Source organism: Panthera onca, chromosome A1 (genome assembly GCF_046562875.1).
Source record: "Panthera onca isolate mPanOnc1 chromosome A1, mPanOnc1 haplotype 2, whole genome shotgun sequence".
NCBI lineage: Eukaryota > Metazoa > Chordata > Mammalia > Carnivora > Felidae > Panthera > Panthera onca.
This window is the reverse complement of record NC_138339.1, coordinates 102,157,017-102,171,558: the sequence shown is the minus strand read 5'-3', so window position 1 is coordinate 102,171,558 and position 14,542 is coordinate 102,157,017. Positions and strand designations below refer to the sequence as shown.

At 39.5% G+C, this 14,542-nt stretch overlaps 1 protein-coding gene across 2 annotated transcripts in view; it reads right to left on the bottom strand.

Annotated features, from left to right (window-relative positions):
• The window catches only part of ZNF366 (zinc finger protein 366), a 72,982-nt gene extending 58,694 nt beyond the window's left edge, over positions 1 to 14,288 (bottom strand). For both annotated transcript variants that reach the window (XM_060635573.3, XM_060635571.3), the window contains exon 1: positions 14,119 to 14,288. The gene's annotated coding sequence lies outside the window, so the exon portion shown is untranslated. The remainder of the gene's footprint in view (positions 1 to 14,118) is intronic.
• Positions 14,289 to 14,542: the final 254 nt, after the last annotated feature.

Below are 14,542 nucleotides of genomic sequence, written 5' to 3'. Positions count from 1 at the left end.
AAGGAAGGAATCAGTAGTTTTTTTTGAAGATAATTGTTTGATGAAGAAATTAAACAATAATGATACATACTTCCAGACACTTTCTAGACTTCTGTCAAATATACAAACTGGCTGTAGGTAGCAGTTTAAGAATGGGAAAGCTGCTTGCCACCCAAGACCTAGATTATTTAAAGTACCTCCCTGCATTTTATTAGTGAACCCCAGTTTTGGTCTCCTGCAGTGATTCCCAGACTTCTCAGCATGAGGACTCCATTGTAAATTATAAAAATAAACCCATTTTCAAAACCCCCAGTAGGTTAGAAACAATACAAAATAACCCAAAGCCCTTTGAATTCAGTAACATTTAAAAATTAATTTATACTTTATTAATCACCCTAATATAGTTATATTTGAAGAGCAGAGGTACATAGACATTCACAACACTGTTTAATCAGTAAATTTAATCTGAGTCCTCAGATCCCTAGAGATTCACAGAGCTGTATTGCTTCAGCCAAATTGTTTCCCTTTGAGCCTCAGTTTTCTCATCTCTAAATTGGAGATAATAAGAGCTTTTTTAGAGGATCTCAGAGAAAGTTAATGTGAGGCCAGCAGGACCGTGGAGGGCTCTTGTTCTTGAGACTACAACAATGCTTAAAAGCACAGTCCCTGACAAACATGATTCCAATCCAGTTAGGGAGAACAGAAGCACATGAGAGAGTTAGTGAGCTGGGCATCCCACTGAAGTAAACTGCCTTCTGCAACCTAGTTGTAGAATTTGACTTGATAATGTATAAGGCAGAGAGTGTGTGCACAACGGGTTCACTATCACCTTACACACGGGAAATTTAATTCACTTGAAAGCTATCAATTTTTCGTTGTGTTCGTGTTGGGTCGCTGTCTCTGACTGAGGCACTTGAAGTTACAGGGACCCCAGGTGGTCTGGGTTTAGATTCGTCCCTTGCTGTGCTGCCCGATGATTGCAATGGGGGAGCATGAGCCTGTGCACATCATGGTGATGGAAGATGTTTGATTTGGTTTGGTTTGAAGCTACAACTCACATTTATTGAATGGCTGCCATGGTGAGGGGGTTATACAATGGCCCTAGTATTAATATTTGATGATATTTTGATCCAAATATAATTTAAAGCACATTTATCATGCAAATTGAAACTTGCTGTTTAACTTAGCTGGCTCAACCCCCAGCCTGAAGTCACAACCTTACACTTTTATAGCCTGCATTCACCACATTTTCAGGATATCGTTGACTCCAGGGATAGAATCTTCTAAGTTTCCCTCTGTGAGAGTGGCTTGGGGGCAGCAGAAATTACTCCAGTATCTCCCTTTGGGTTCTGGGACTAAGACAACAAACCGTGCTGTCACCCCCAAACCCCTACTTCATGGCTGTAGTGAGCACACAGCTGGATAACCTAGCTGCCTCTCTTCCTTCCACTGCCAGGAAAGTGGGTCCCATGAGCAGTGGAGTTCAGATTAATAATTAAAAGGCCAACATTTATTGAATATTACTGTGGGGCAGGCACTGTATGAAGCAATTATGTGAATTATCACCCTTCATCCTCACAACAAACCCTAAGAGGGTGGTGCTATTTTACACCTGTCATGCAGATGAGATTAGAACTGCCCATTTGTTGATTATCACACTGCTGGCAAGCAAGAGGGTTGGGACTTAATTTTAAGCAGCCACCCCCAGAATGTGAGTCGTGAGCACGCCTCTGTATGGTCTTGTCACTCCTCCCACATACACCTTGCTTGCTGGGATACCTTCTCACCCTGGTTGATGGCCACATTGTACATGTTGCCAAGAGGATGGGGACCAGATACATGGAGAGGCACCTGAGTGAGAAAGAACAAAGCCTTTGGTTGTGGCTTTATATATGGCAGTTGGCGATGTGCTGGCAGGGGAAGATCAAGAGGGATCCGATGATATGAGATGATTGTCCTTAAAGAAATTCTCAGAGTTTGAACTTGAAATCAGAAGCATCCTTAGGGATCAACTGACCAATCCCTTCATTTTACAGATAAGAAATAGAGGCTCAGATAATTGGCCACAGCCACGGAGCTGGTGTGGGACTCAAAACTCCTTTCTCTCTGTCTCCCTCTCTCCTCTCCTTATTTTTGATTTGGTACAAAAGGATATTTGGTGACAATGTTTCCTCTATACCCCTTCCCCTACCCCAGCCATCCCATTCCCCTACCCAGAGGCAAATCCTATTAGCAGGTCTATTGTATCCTTTTAGAGATATTCTCTGCACCTCGAAAGTATACTTTTATTTCGTTATTAACAAAATTGGTAGCATTATGCAACCTGGCACAATCTTGCTTTTTGTACTCAACTATACAGGTTGGAGATCGCTCCATTATTACAACATATTTTTTTTCTTTCAAAATTATAACAGCTTTATTGAGATATAGTTTACATAATATAAAATTCATACATTTCCAATTGTCATTGTGATGAGTTTTAGAAAATTTATGTAGCTATACAATCATGACCAGAATCTACTTTTGGAAGAATTTCATTACCCCCCAAAAAGTTCATTATGTTCATTTGCATTCACTTCCAGCCTCTACCTCCAGCCCAGGAACCACCCAGCAACTTTTCATCTCTATAGTTTTTTGCTTTTCAAATTTTCAAATACATGAAATCATTCAACATTTGTTCTATACCTGGCTCCTTAGATAACATGTGTCTGTTTATTTCACTTACCGAATTTTTGAGATTCAGGGCGCCTGGGTGGTTCAGTTGGTTAAGTGTCTGACTCTTGATTTCGGCTCAGGTCATGATCTCACGGTTCATGGGTTCGAGCCCCGTTGGGCTGGGTGCTGTCAGTGCAGAGCCCACTTGGGATTCTCTCTCTCCCTCTCTGTCTGCCTCTCCCCCACTCACTTGCTCTCCATCTCTCTCAAAATAAAGAAGTAAACTTTTAAAAAAAGGTTGCTTTTGAAATCCATCTACATTATTGCATATAACAGTATAGTTCCTTTTTGTTGTTGGGTAGTACTCCACTGTACAGATATAACAATTTTTATCTCCTCTTTGATTGACCTTTGAATTGTTTTCAATTTGGGGCAACTGTGAATAATGATGCTGCGAACCTTTGTGTGCAAGTCTTTTATATGGACGTTTGATTTCACTGTTGAGGAGTAATTACCCAGAAGTAGAATTGCTGGGTTACATGGTAAGTATATATTTAACTATTTAAGAAACCGCCAAGCTGTTTTCCAAAGTGTTATACCCTGTAACATTCCCAGGGGCGGTGTGTTAGAGCTCTAGTTTCTGCACATCCTCAACAGCATTTGGTACTTTCAGTCTTTTTGGTTTGGGACATTTTACTGGATGTGTACTGATGTCACGGTTTTAATTTGCATTTTCTTTTACATATCTTTTCATGTGCTTGTTTGCCATTTGGACATTGTCTGTGGTTAAGTATCCAAAATTTTTGCAGTTTTTAATTGGGTTGTGTGTCCTATTATTGAATTGTTAAGAGTAAGAGTTCTTTATATATTCCATATATATTCTTTATCAGCTCTGTTTTGCAAATATTTTCTCCTAGTTAATAGCTTGTCTATTTTTCTAAGGGTGGGTTTTTTTGAACAGCAAAAGGTTTTAATTTTGACGAAGTCCATTTTATCAATTTTTTTCATTGATTGTGCATTTTGTGCTGTAACTAAGAAATCATTGACTAACCATGGTTACAAAGATTTTCTCCTATGTTTTCTTTTAGAAATTTTATAATTTCAACTCTTACATTTAGGTCTATGATATACCCTAATTTTTTTTTCTAAATATAATATATTGTCAAATTAGCTAACATACAGTGTATACAGTGTGCTTTTGTTTTTTGGGGTAGAATCCCGTGGTCATTGCTTACATACAACACTCAGTGCTCATCCCAACAAGTGCCCTCCTCAATGCCCATCACCCCTTTTCCCCTTTCCCTCACCCCCCCCCACCCTCAGTTTGTTCTCTGTATTTAAGAGTCTCTTATGGTTTGCCTCCCTCCCCCTCTGTTTGTAACTATTTTTTTCCCTTCCCTTCCCCCATCGTCTTCTGTTAAGTTCCTCGAGTTCCACATGTGAGTGAAAACATATGATATATGTCCTACTTTAAGTTAATGTATGTGTATGGTGTGAAGTAAGAGCCTGAGGTTGTGTTTTCTTTTGGATATAGTTATTCAGTTATTCCAGTGCTATTTGCTTCACAGATTGTCTTTCCCTCACTGCATTGCCTTTACACCTTTGTCACGGTTGAGCATACCTAGAGTCCATTCCTGGAGTTTATTATATTCGTTCTTTTGTAAGGCTGTATAATACTCCATTCTATAGATGCTTAATTCAATCATTTCTTATTGATGGACAATTATGCTATTTTTAATCTTTTTATCCTACTTCAAATAACGCTGTGGCAAATATATTGCATTGTAGGAATGTGTTTTTGCATCTTATAGGATTAATTCCAAGAGAAGCCAATTGTACATTTTGATAGACATTTACAGTTTGCTCTCTGTAGTAAGTTTTGATCATTCACTATCACACCAGCTGTATGAGCGTACTCTCCAGATCCCCAGAAACAAATATGCTAACAAATGTTTCATCTTTTATTTCATTAAGTAGGTAAAAAAAATAGTATCTGGTAGTTTTAATTTGTATTTTCTTATTATGAAGTAGGATGAGTATCTTATTCTTTACAAATTTTAGGGTCAAGTATATCTCATTTTACGTGAAATGTGGTTTATGTCCTTTGCCTCTTCTCTCACCATATTAAGTTCCTTGTGATAAACATTGTGTATATTTCCCCTAGTTTTGTGTTTGTCTTTTGACCTTGTTTATTGAGTTTTGGCCCTATAGAAGCCTTTTATTTTAAGTGATAATGTATAATAAATAAGTCTTCTGGGTAAAACCAGAAAACTTTTCCTACTCTGAGATTAGAAACAAAAATGAATCTCTCATTTTTTTGTATTTTTTACGTTCTTATTTATAACATTTAAAGTTTTTGATCTATCTGGAGTTCAACTTAAGAAATAAAGTAGGGATATAAGTTTTTCCCCCTTAAATAGCTACCTAGTGGCCCTAACATAGTTAATTATATAATCCAACGTTCCCCTCTGATAGGCAGTGCTTTTTTTGTCACCTACTAAATTTCCATATGCATTTGGGTTTACTGATCTGATTTATGTATTCTCTGACTCCTTCTGTCCTGTGCTACTTATATTTTCAAAATAACACAGCAAATGAAGCACTTTATGAATTGCTTGCAGTAACACTTAAGTCCTTTCTCACCTTCTATCCTAGTGTTACTAGCTAACAAAATTCAAACTCTTTTTTTAACATCCCAAAGGAAAATATAATTAGGGTAGTAAGTCTCTTTGGAAGTATAGGCAAGTAATAATCAGATACTACATTTTTGAGTCAAATAATTCGGTGCTAATCCATGGTTTCCTTCTAGAACAACCAATGATTTTTGGATAGGCTGTATCTCTGTACATATGTGTATGTTTGCACACATGTGTGTAATGTCCATGTGCCATGAACAGAAGAAATAGCCCTTTATTGAGTAAACTGAATCCTCCTCCCCCCAAATCCGTATCGGTTGAAGAACAAATAAATCTAGCGTTTTATGTCTTAATCATTCTGGGGTGGGATTTGCTCATGATTCAGGGTCCTCCCTGGCCTCATGTATGAAATATGTGATGACAAAATTCCTCTCCTAGGAGGGTCAGAAGGAGCACAAAGGAGGCAGTGTAAGTCATAGTAAAGAATGGGATGTCTGAGCACTTAGAGGTTGTGAAGGCACACTAAATAGGATTGCTTTCTTCAGAATGATGTGGTCTTGTGCTGTACCTTCTTTTCCCAAAACTGGGCTCTCCACTCCTTCCCCAACATCCTGTACAGACCTGGGGCCCAGGCTGCAGCCAGGAGATAAGAACTCTCTACCCCTGGGAACCTGGACCGAGCCAGAGATGGGTCATTGTGCTGAGGAGGGACTGGGTGGCAGGAACACTGTGGCTGAAGTTGGAGGAGATGCCGACTTGCTTGCTGCATTCCTGGATGTCTCCTGAATGTCAAGAAAGATGATGCTGGGAATAGTCCCTCCTTACCCAGCTCTCTAAAAACCCTGGCAAGAGGAGGGATTCTGCATATACCTATGAGTAACTGTGGAATTTTTTTTAATGTTCTTCACCCTAAAAGTTCAGTGTCTAATAATTCAGGAACCCCATCTTGATGGATTAAGTACAGTTCTCCTTAGCACCTTAAGTGTTTTATATATATATGTGTGTATATATATATATATATATATGTATATAATATACATATATATGTTTTATATATATGTGTGTATATATATATACACATATACGTATATTCATATACATAATTATTTTTATATATGTATATATAATTATTTTTAGCATAATGATGGAAGATCTCTCTTTATTTTTCTTTTTTAACTGAAAAAGTCCTGTAGGGTGGGAGTTGGGGGAGGGAAGATCCACTATGCTGTGGGGAAGAAAACTGCCTGAACTAGAAAAACAGCAAGAAAAAAGTGGTGGCATACTGTAATGAGTGTTCAATAAAACTGGGTTGAAATCGTGAAGTTCTTCATCTCCCAGCACTTCCTGTGGAATAAGGCCAGAGGGCCTTGATTAAGGGGGAGAAGCCACCATCTCCAAGCAGGCAGAGGCCTGGATGAAGCAAACCAGAGGCTATTCCGGTCCTCTCCCTCACTCTCTTCCGGCCCTGCTTCCTTTCCCCACCCCTCCAACAATAGCCCCCTCTTGATTTCTGTTCCAAGACAGAACAGTGAGTGCAAAGGAAACTTTAAGGATTCTTTCCACAGAATTTTCTAACTGGGAAAAGTGAGGTGTATGTGTTGGCATCTGCTCCTTGGCCGTGATGCTGGAGACTGAGGCCCCCTTCCTTCTCCCAGGGGCAGACTCAAGGCAGGTGGCAGAGTTTCTTGTCCCCAGTGTCCAGCATTCCAAGGAAGAAGCTGGTAGAGAAGCTCTTCTTCCTGGAAGGACTCTGAGGTTATTCTCTCTTACATGGTTGCTTTTAATTTTTTTTTCAAGCTGCTGAAAGCTGAATGTCTTTTGGGGCTAATGTACCCCAAAATACTTGTCACTACCCCTGCTGGGACTTCCTTACCCTAAGCTAGTAGCTTGTAGGGTAGGCAGACCCCCATCCCCTCCCCAAGATTCATTAGATCTGGGGAAGTCCTGGGAATCTGCCCCAGGTGATTCGGATGTTTGGTGCTCAGAATACACTTGAAAAACAATACCCCAGATCTTTCCTCTTACTCAGATTATCAGGGCCCCTTGATGTGGAGTTAACTTGTTTGGTGAGACCACAAAAATCATACCTAATGTTACTCAGAGCTGAATAGAGTCAAGACTTAGCCAATAACCACTATAACCACTCTCCAAGAGGGAGTTATGTTGTCTTGGATAAGGTCAAAGTTAAAAAATGGCTTTGTAACTCTTTGGAACAGGAACCTACATTCTGAAATCACTCTGTATACAACAGGTCACAACCCTAAGGTAGTGCTGCTCAAACTTGAATTTGTACCTTCATCTCATGGAGATCAGGTTAAGATACTGATTCTTTTTTTTTTTTAATGTTTATTTATTTTGAGAGGGAGAGAGTGTGTGCAAGTGGAGGAGGGGCAGAGAGAGAGAGAGAGAGAGAGAGAGAGAGAGAGAGAGAAAGAGAGAATCCCAAGCAGGCTCCTCACTGTCAGCACAGAGCCCATTGAGGGGCTCAGTCTCACAAACCATGAGATCTTGACCTGAGACGAAATCAGTAGTCAGACGCTTAACCGACTGAGCCACCCAGGTGCCCCAAGATACTGATTGTGACGCAGGAGGTCTAGGATGGAGCTAAAGGTTCTGCTTTTCCAACAAGAAAAATCATCATCCTGGGTGATGCCATGTTGTTGGTTTTTAAACTACATTTAAGGAACACTACCTTAAGGAATACTTAATTTTTAAAAATATTATTAGCTACAGGTAACACTTTCTCCTTAATGAGAAAGCTGAAAACAAGCCAACATCAATTTAGTGGCCTTGAGTAAATCACTTCCTTTCTATAATTTATCGGTTAAACAAGGTGGTTGGTTTTTTTTTTTTCATTTCTGAAATGGGAGCAAGAGAGTATTAAGTGAAATGATGTGCATTAAGTCCTTAGCTGGCCCACTCCTCCACAAACACTGCCACTGGTGGTGGTGGTGCTCTGGCAGTGCTCATTCTCCTGTTGGATATCAGTGGCTGTCACAGATGGCCAAGGGAGGCCATAACCTATTATTGGAAAATGGGAGGATGGGTCAGACTTGCCTTTGAGTACCGTGGTACTTGGCTTAATTACTGTGAACAGAGAGTGCATTTTCCAGTTTCTGCAAATAACAGAAACCTTAGACCCCTCAGGCCCCTTGTTGTTATTCTGTATTTATATTTACCCCCTTATATTGGCCAAATAAGTGCAAAACTGCTTCATTCCAGTATTTATTCATTTGATTGTCTCCATTGCCCAATTATGTAAAGGAAAGGGTATTGTGCTCCACAAGGATATCACATTTCCCTCCCTGGCTTCGCCCCTTCATGTTTGTGTAAACTCAGCCTAAGTGGCATCCCTTTACTTGAATTTACAACCCTGCCTATAAAAAACCAGACAGTGCTGAGCATTTCCTACAAGGCTGAATTCTGGCTCACAGCTCTTGTAGCCAAGGAAAAACAAATTCATGCTTGCTCGCTCGCTCTCTCTCTCTCCCTCCCTCCTTCCCTCCCTCCCTCCAAAAACAATTTGCTAATCCATCATCTGCCCAGAAAACAAACGGAAAATAAAATGCAACTGAGTCTTTTTTGTGTATCTGATAAATGTTTATCTCCCATGAGCAAGTGGGTGGGGTCTTTGCCAAGATGACACATTAATATCCATGTAGTAGCCCCATGCACATAATGGTGGAAGGAGCCATAATTCCAGTCAATTCAAGTGGGGAATAAATATGTCAAGCTGGCAGTTTGGCATTGTCTAGACCCCAAAAAAGTTTGACTAACTTTTTCTTATTAACTGTTGCATTTGGCTTTATATAAAGATAGCAACTTTCTTTCTTTCTTTCTTTCTTTCTTTCTTTCTTTCTTTCTTTCTTTTTCTTTCTTTTCTTTCTTTCTTTCTTTCTTTCTTTCTTTCTTTCTTTCTTTCTTTCTTTCTTTCTTTCTAGAGAGCACACGAACAAGGGAGAGGGGCAGAGAGAAAGAGAGGGGGGGAGAGAGAGAGGTAGAGAATCTTAGGCTCTATGCTCACTGCAGAGCAGTGATCCCAGTAGACCCTGGGATCATGACCCGAGTCAAAATCAAGAGTCAGACACTCAACTGACTGAGCCATCCAGGCACCCCTAAAGATAGCATATTTCACTCTAAAACCCACTTATATATTATCTATTCAACAAATATTTATTTTACATCTATTATATGTCATGTGCTATTCCAGGCTCTGGGCACGTAGCAACGAACAGATGAAGTCCCTGTCCTCATGGTGCCTACTTTCTAGTGAACTCGTATAATACACATATCTCTTGGTGAAGACATGTTCTTTCTCTTTTTCTCTAAATGTCTTTGTTTTTATCTAAAAGTATTTAGTATTTGAATGGTCACAAAAGAGCAGTGATCGTTAGGCCATGTTTGTTGTCTCTCTGTTCCTGTCAGATGCAGACCTGCGTCCATTGCTGCTCTCTGAACATATGAGAAAAAAATTGAGTGATTTAGGTAGAAATAAGAACAACTTTTTCTGTAAGTTGCAGATTTTTCTTATAATTAAAGCAGACTTAACATGGCTTGTCAGTGCTGGTTTTTCACACACCATTATCTGTCTTTTGCCTTTCCATGTCACCATTAACTTAGGGATGAGGATCTAATGTCTAAAATAGGCTCAGCAAACATACATTATAAAAGTGTAAAAATAATAAAAAGCTTATGAGATTAAATCTAGCAATAATTTTTTAAACTTTAGTAGAAAAATTTAGTATCTGGTTTCTTTTTTTTGACTAAATGAACAACGCATACTCACTATAAGATGAAAACAATGTAGAAATGCATCAAGCAAAAATGCTGTGCATGTGGCATTGCAATATTTATACACCTATGTAATTGCTCTTTTCTCTTTTTATGATTTATGTATGGTTATAGAACCCTGGTTAGTCTCATCAGATTACTTGACAGTTCTTACTTTATAATACGAACAGCTTCTAGAATAACAACTGATAAATTCAAAACTAATTTTTAGAAAGAATATCCAATGCTGAATAGGAATTCCGCCTAAAAGCACGGTTCTTAAAACATGTATTTTTATTTAATGTCAGTGCAATCCTGAGGAAAACGAAGTAAGACACTTACCATTCATTTCAGAGAATCAAAGAACGTCTGTATCAGAACCAAATAGATCATCCAGGGCAGTGAGCAGGGGAGAAGAGTGGAAACCACCCCCCCAGGTGAATTCTGATATACACTGAACACACACAGACCACCGTGAGAATTCATCATTTTGCCGACGAGAAAACTGAGGTCTGAGCCAGTAAAGAAACCTTTCACGTCACACATACAGAGAATGGTAGAGGTCAGACCAGAACAGAACAACAGTGTTGTGCCTCCCAGTCTACTCCTTGTTCCACTACAGTAAGCCACATTAGAAGATACCTTTTGCACAACAGTGTAGAACAACTCAACTTCAATTTGTTCTCCGAAGATTAAGTATTCCAAACAAATCTATATTATATCAAAACCTCTTAGTCCAACAAAAGAACCTCAAAGTTTTACGTTATTAGTGATAGATTTCTGGTTGTTGTTGTGGTTGCACGTTTTCTTCTGGAAAGTGGAGGCGGAAGTTTAACCAAGACCTAAGTTAAAGTATCATTATTATTGACAAACTAATCAGCCTGTAGGTTTTAAAGTTTAGAGTGAGCGAAATAGCAGTTAAATGAACCACACCTCCCACCCCACCACCCCCACCTCCAGTCACACACACACTATTGGTGATCGTGGTGTTCTTTTTATCTGTGTGAAGCTAAGTGGCTCTTTACTAAAATGTTTGGGGAGAGAGATCACTGAGTGTGCTTTGCCCTCAGTAGGGAGAGAACGTGTCATTTCAAGTCCTTTCTGTCTAGCTGAATCGTGGAACTGCCACAGTGGTCTCCAAAAAACATGTCTCCAGCCCTCCAGGGCCAGGGAAAAGGTCACCAATGACCAGAGCTCAAGAGCTGGGGGAAATAGGTGAAAGGGAGAATAAACATCTACAGCATAATTGCAGTCTTTTAGAACATTCGTCTAGGTTGAAAACTTTTATTCCAAGGCAACCTTTCCCCTGTATTGAGCTCTTTTGAACACAGCTGGCATTTTAATGAGACTAAATCTGGTGTTTCTGCCATTAGCGGAGATGAGCATCAAAGCATTAAACTCTACCTTCCTTTGTTTTACAAGAACTTAGGGTTCAGGATACCTTCACTAAATATGTGTCCAACTCTAAAGCTATGAGGAATACATTTGTTCTGATAGACCTTCGGCATAGTATTGATCAAAGATAATAACACAAATTACAAAGGATGTATTCTATTATCAGCATGAAAAAAATAGAGCACCCTCAAGTATTAGCACCTGACTTAAAAAATTACAACTGACATTGATTGACTCCTAATCTTTGCCATGCATTGTCAACAATTGCCATGGTTAATGCATTGCATAAATAATCTTATTTAATCCCCACAACTGTATTATGTGGGTGCAGTTTTACCTTTGAGGAAACTGAGGCTTAGAGAAGTGAATAAGCTGTCCTAAAGGCCTGTGGTCAGTAAATGACAGAGCTGGAATTCAAACCCGAATTTGTATGACAACAGAGTCTATGCTTTTGATGTTCTGCTTTCTCCAATTTGATTCACATCCCAACACAAAGGCCTATAGGACACATCCTAACATAATTTAACATTTGTTTGACAAATTTGTAATTTTATTATAGGCACAGTTCAGGCACAAATAACAAAATCTTCTTTGTGTCAAATTCTGGATCATTCCACGCTGGAGTTCCCCTAGTGATATCACAAAAGAGCCTCTGATGACCCCAAAGAAGAATCACACAGTGGAAGTTTCCACACAGGCTAACTCACTCCTTGCAGTTGAGTGGAGACAGATTGGTAGCAACTAGACTAAATGACTCAATGGCTTTTTTCTTTAGGGATCTGAATTTCTTCCCCCCAGCATCAAACACATATTCTCATGGCAAAGGCTTAACAACTTAAATGGAAATAATGAATATATATTTTTCTTTTAAAGAACACATCCTGAGATCCTTTATCTCGGGGGCCACAGTGAAGACGCATGCTAGAAGTGGGGCTGTTATCTGCACCACTGTCATCATGCCCACCTTTTGCCTCACTTGTCTTTAGTCCATGTGACTCTACTGTCACTTTTTTGTCACACCATGTTCCATCTGATGCTTTTATTCGGTAACCAGAACTACAGAGCTTTCTATGATGTTGTTTTAATTGAGCACAAAATTAAATACGTTATCAAGAAAAAATGAAACTGAAAGAAGCAAGTCAAGATCGCAACCAAAAGTTTTCCACAGGGGTCACAGTGGCTGACAAAAAAGATGCAAAATGCCCCAATCTGTCAGTCCTGCCTACTTTTTGACCTGAAGATCTATGAAACGGGTGGCTAGGGTAGGTGGTAGGGGCCTGGAAAGCATGTTCAAGTGCTCTTAGAACCATTTTGCATCCTCTAGCAAGCAGACGCTAATCATAGCTCTCTTAAATTGCTCGCTTTATAGTGCTCTTAAAGAAAGCCTCTTAAAAAAAGGAGAAGAAAAAAGAAGTCTGACTAATGGAACAAAACCTGCACAACAGACTGGTTGTATCCTATATTCTCCCTCTTGTTAAGATGATGGCTCAGTTTTGACTCAAGATGAATTGCTTGATTATGGTTAATACACGGTCTGGCCAAATTAATTTATAAATGAGCAACTAGTTGCTTTTATCACACTCTTCCAACCAAGATTACTTCAATCCCTAAATTTTATAGAAATGGATATTTAAAAAAACTCTGCATGATTTTGTCCTTCACCCATTCAACACCTCTCTGAATTAAGTGATTAATATGAGTAAATATACGTTGTCTTTCCAAATGACCTTGCTGGCCTGTTTTGACAGTGTGCTCTTGGTTCCCTCATGGCTTGCCATCATGAGTTTTTGGTAATGTTATCCTTTCTGACAAATTTAATTGAGGCAAGTTAGACTTTCAAAAACTAGTTGTCTGCATAAGCTTGACCAGTTTGCTATGGAAAACCAGGTGCTGGGTGAATATTTTTCATCTGCGTCTATAGCTTAGTTTTTCACTTGTACTGTAAGAGGAGATCAATCTTAGTCTTCCTATTCTAGTCACATGTGGTTGTCCAAAACTAAAGCTCTATGACCCCAAATCTTTGCCGCCTTTTGTGTGGCAGATGACATCTTCCATCAACAGTGGATAATAAAATTTACATTCGATCCCCATGTGGAACCTGAACACATAAGCACTCCCCCACACAGTACAATTCAAAGTGACATTCTCTTCTATTTTCCTTCAGCCTCAGTGATGCAGAATAACAGTTATACGTTAACATTCCTTTGGCAGGGGCGGGGGAGGGGTGGTCTTGAATATAAAAAAAAAGAACAAGAGAAGGCTACCCTCAGTCTAGACAATGAGTGACAAAAGTCCCAGAGCAAACCATAGTTGTTAGAAGACACCCTCCTAAGGTTCCCAGGATACAGCACTGAGAAGGAGTGAATTCTCCAATGAGACACATCACACACTCCAGGGCTCCTAGTTAACCCAGCCATGTTATCTGTGCCAAAAATCAGTTTTAACACCCTGTCCTCCTAAGCCCCAGTGCAATTTTATTTCCCGTTCTGCCAGCCTCAGCTCTGCAAAGCATCAGTATTCTCTTAAGAAAAAAAGTAAAAGCTTAAATTCTGGGTCATCCATCAGTCATACCATTTGATTAAGGATTCTACCCAGCAAGGTATTTTCCATTGAAGGTGCCCACGTCAGTATCCATCCCGGGGACATTGAAATGGAAGTAGAAATGATTGCATGGGTAACTTACCAGCTCCTGAGTCTGAATGGCTGCAGCAACCCCAGTGCTTTACCTGATCCCTTGCTCTCTGTCTCTCTCCCTCTCTCTCTCCCTCTTTCTCTTGTGTACAGATTGCAGGGAACTTAAAGAACTCGCAGGGACAATGTTTCAAATGACTTAAGAAAGAACAGGAACAATACTTCGTTCTCTTTTTCTCAGATGAGTACCTTCGGGAAGAAGGAAGGAAGGGAGGGGAGAGGGAGGAAGTCAACAACCCTTTGCTTTCCTGAAAAAAAATAAGGAAACAGAAGATAGACATCTCATTTTCTCTTAAACAAAATGTTGGAAGGGGCAAAAAAAAAAAAAAATCTTTGAAAAAAGGAATTCCTCAAATATGCTCTCTGCCCTAAGAGCTTTAAAGAGATGAAAAGCCTTACTGGCCTGTCCTGTCCAA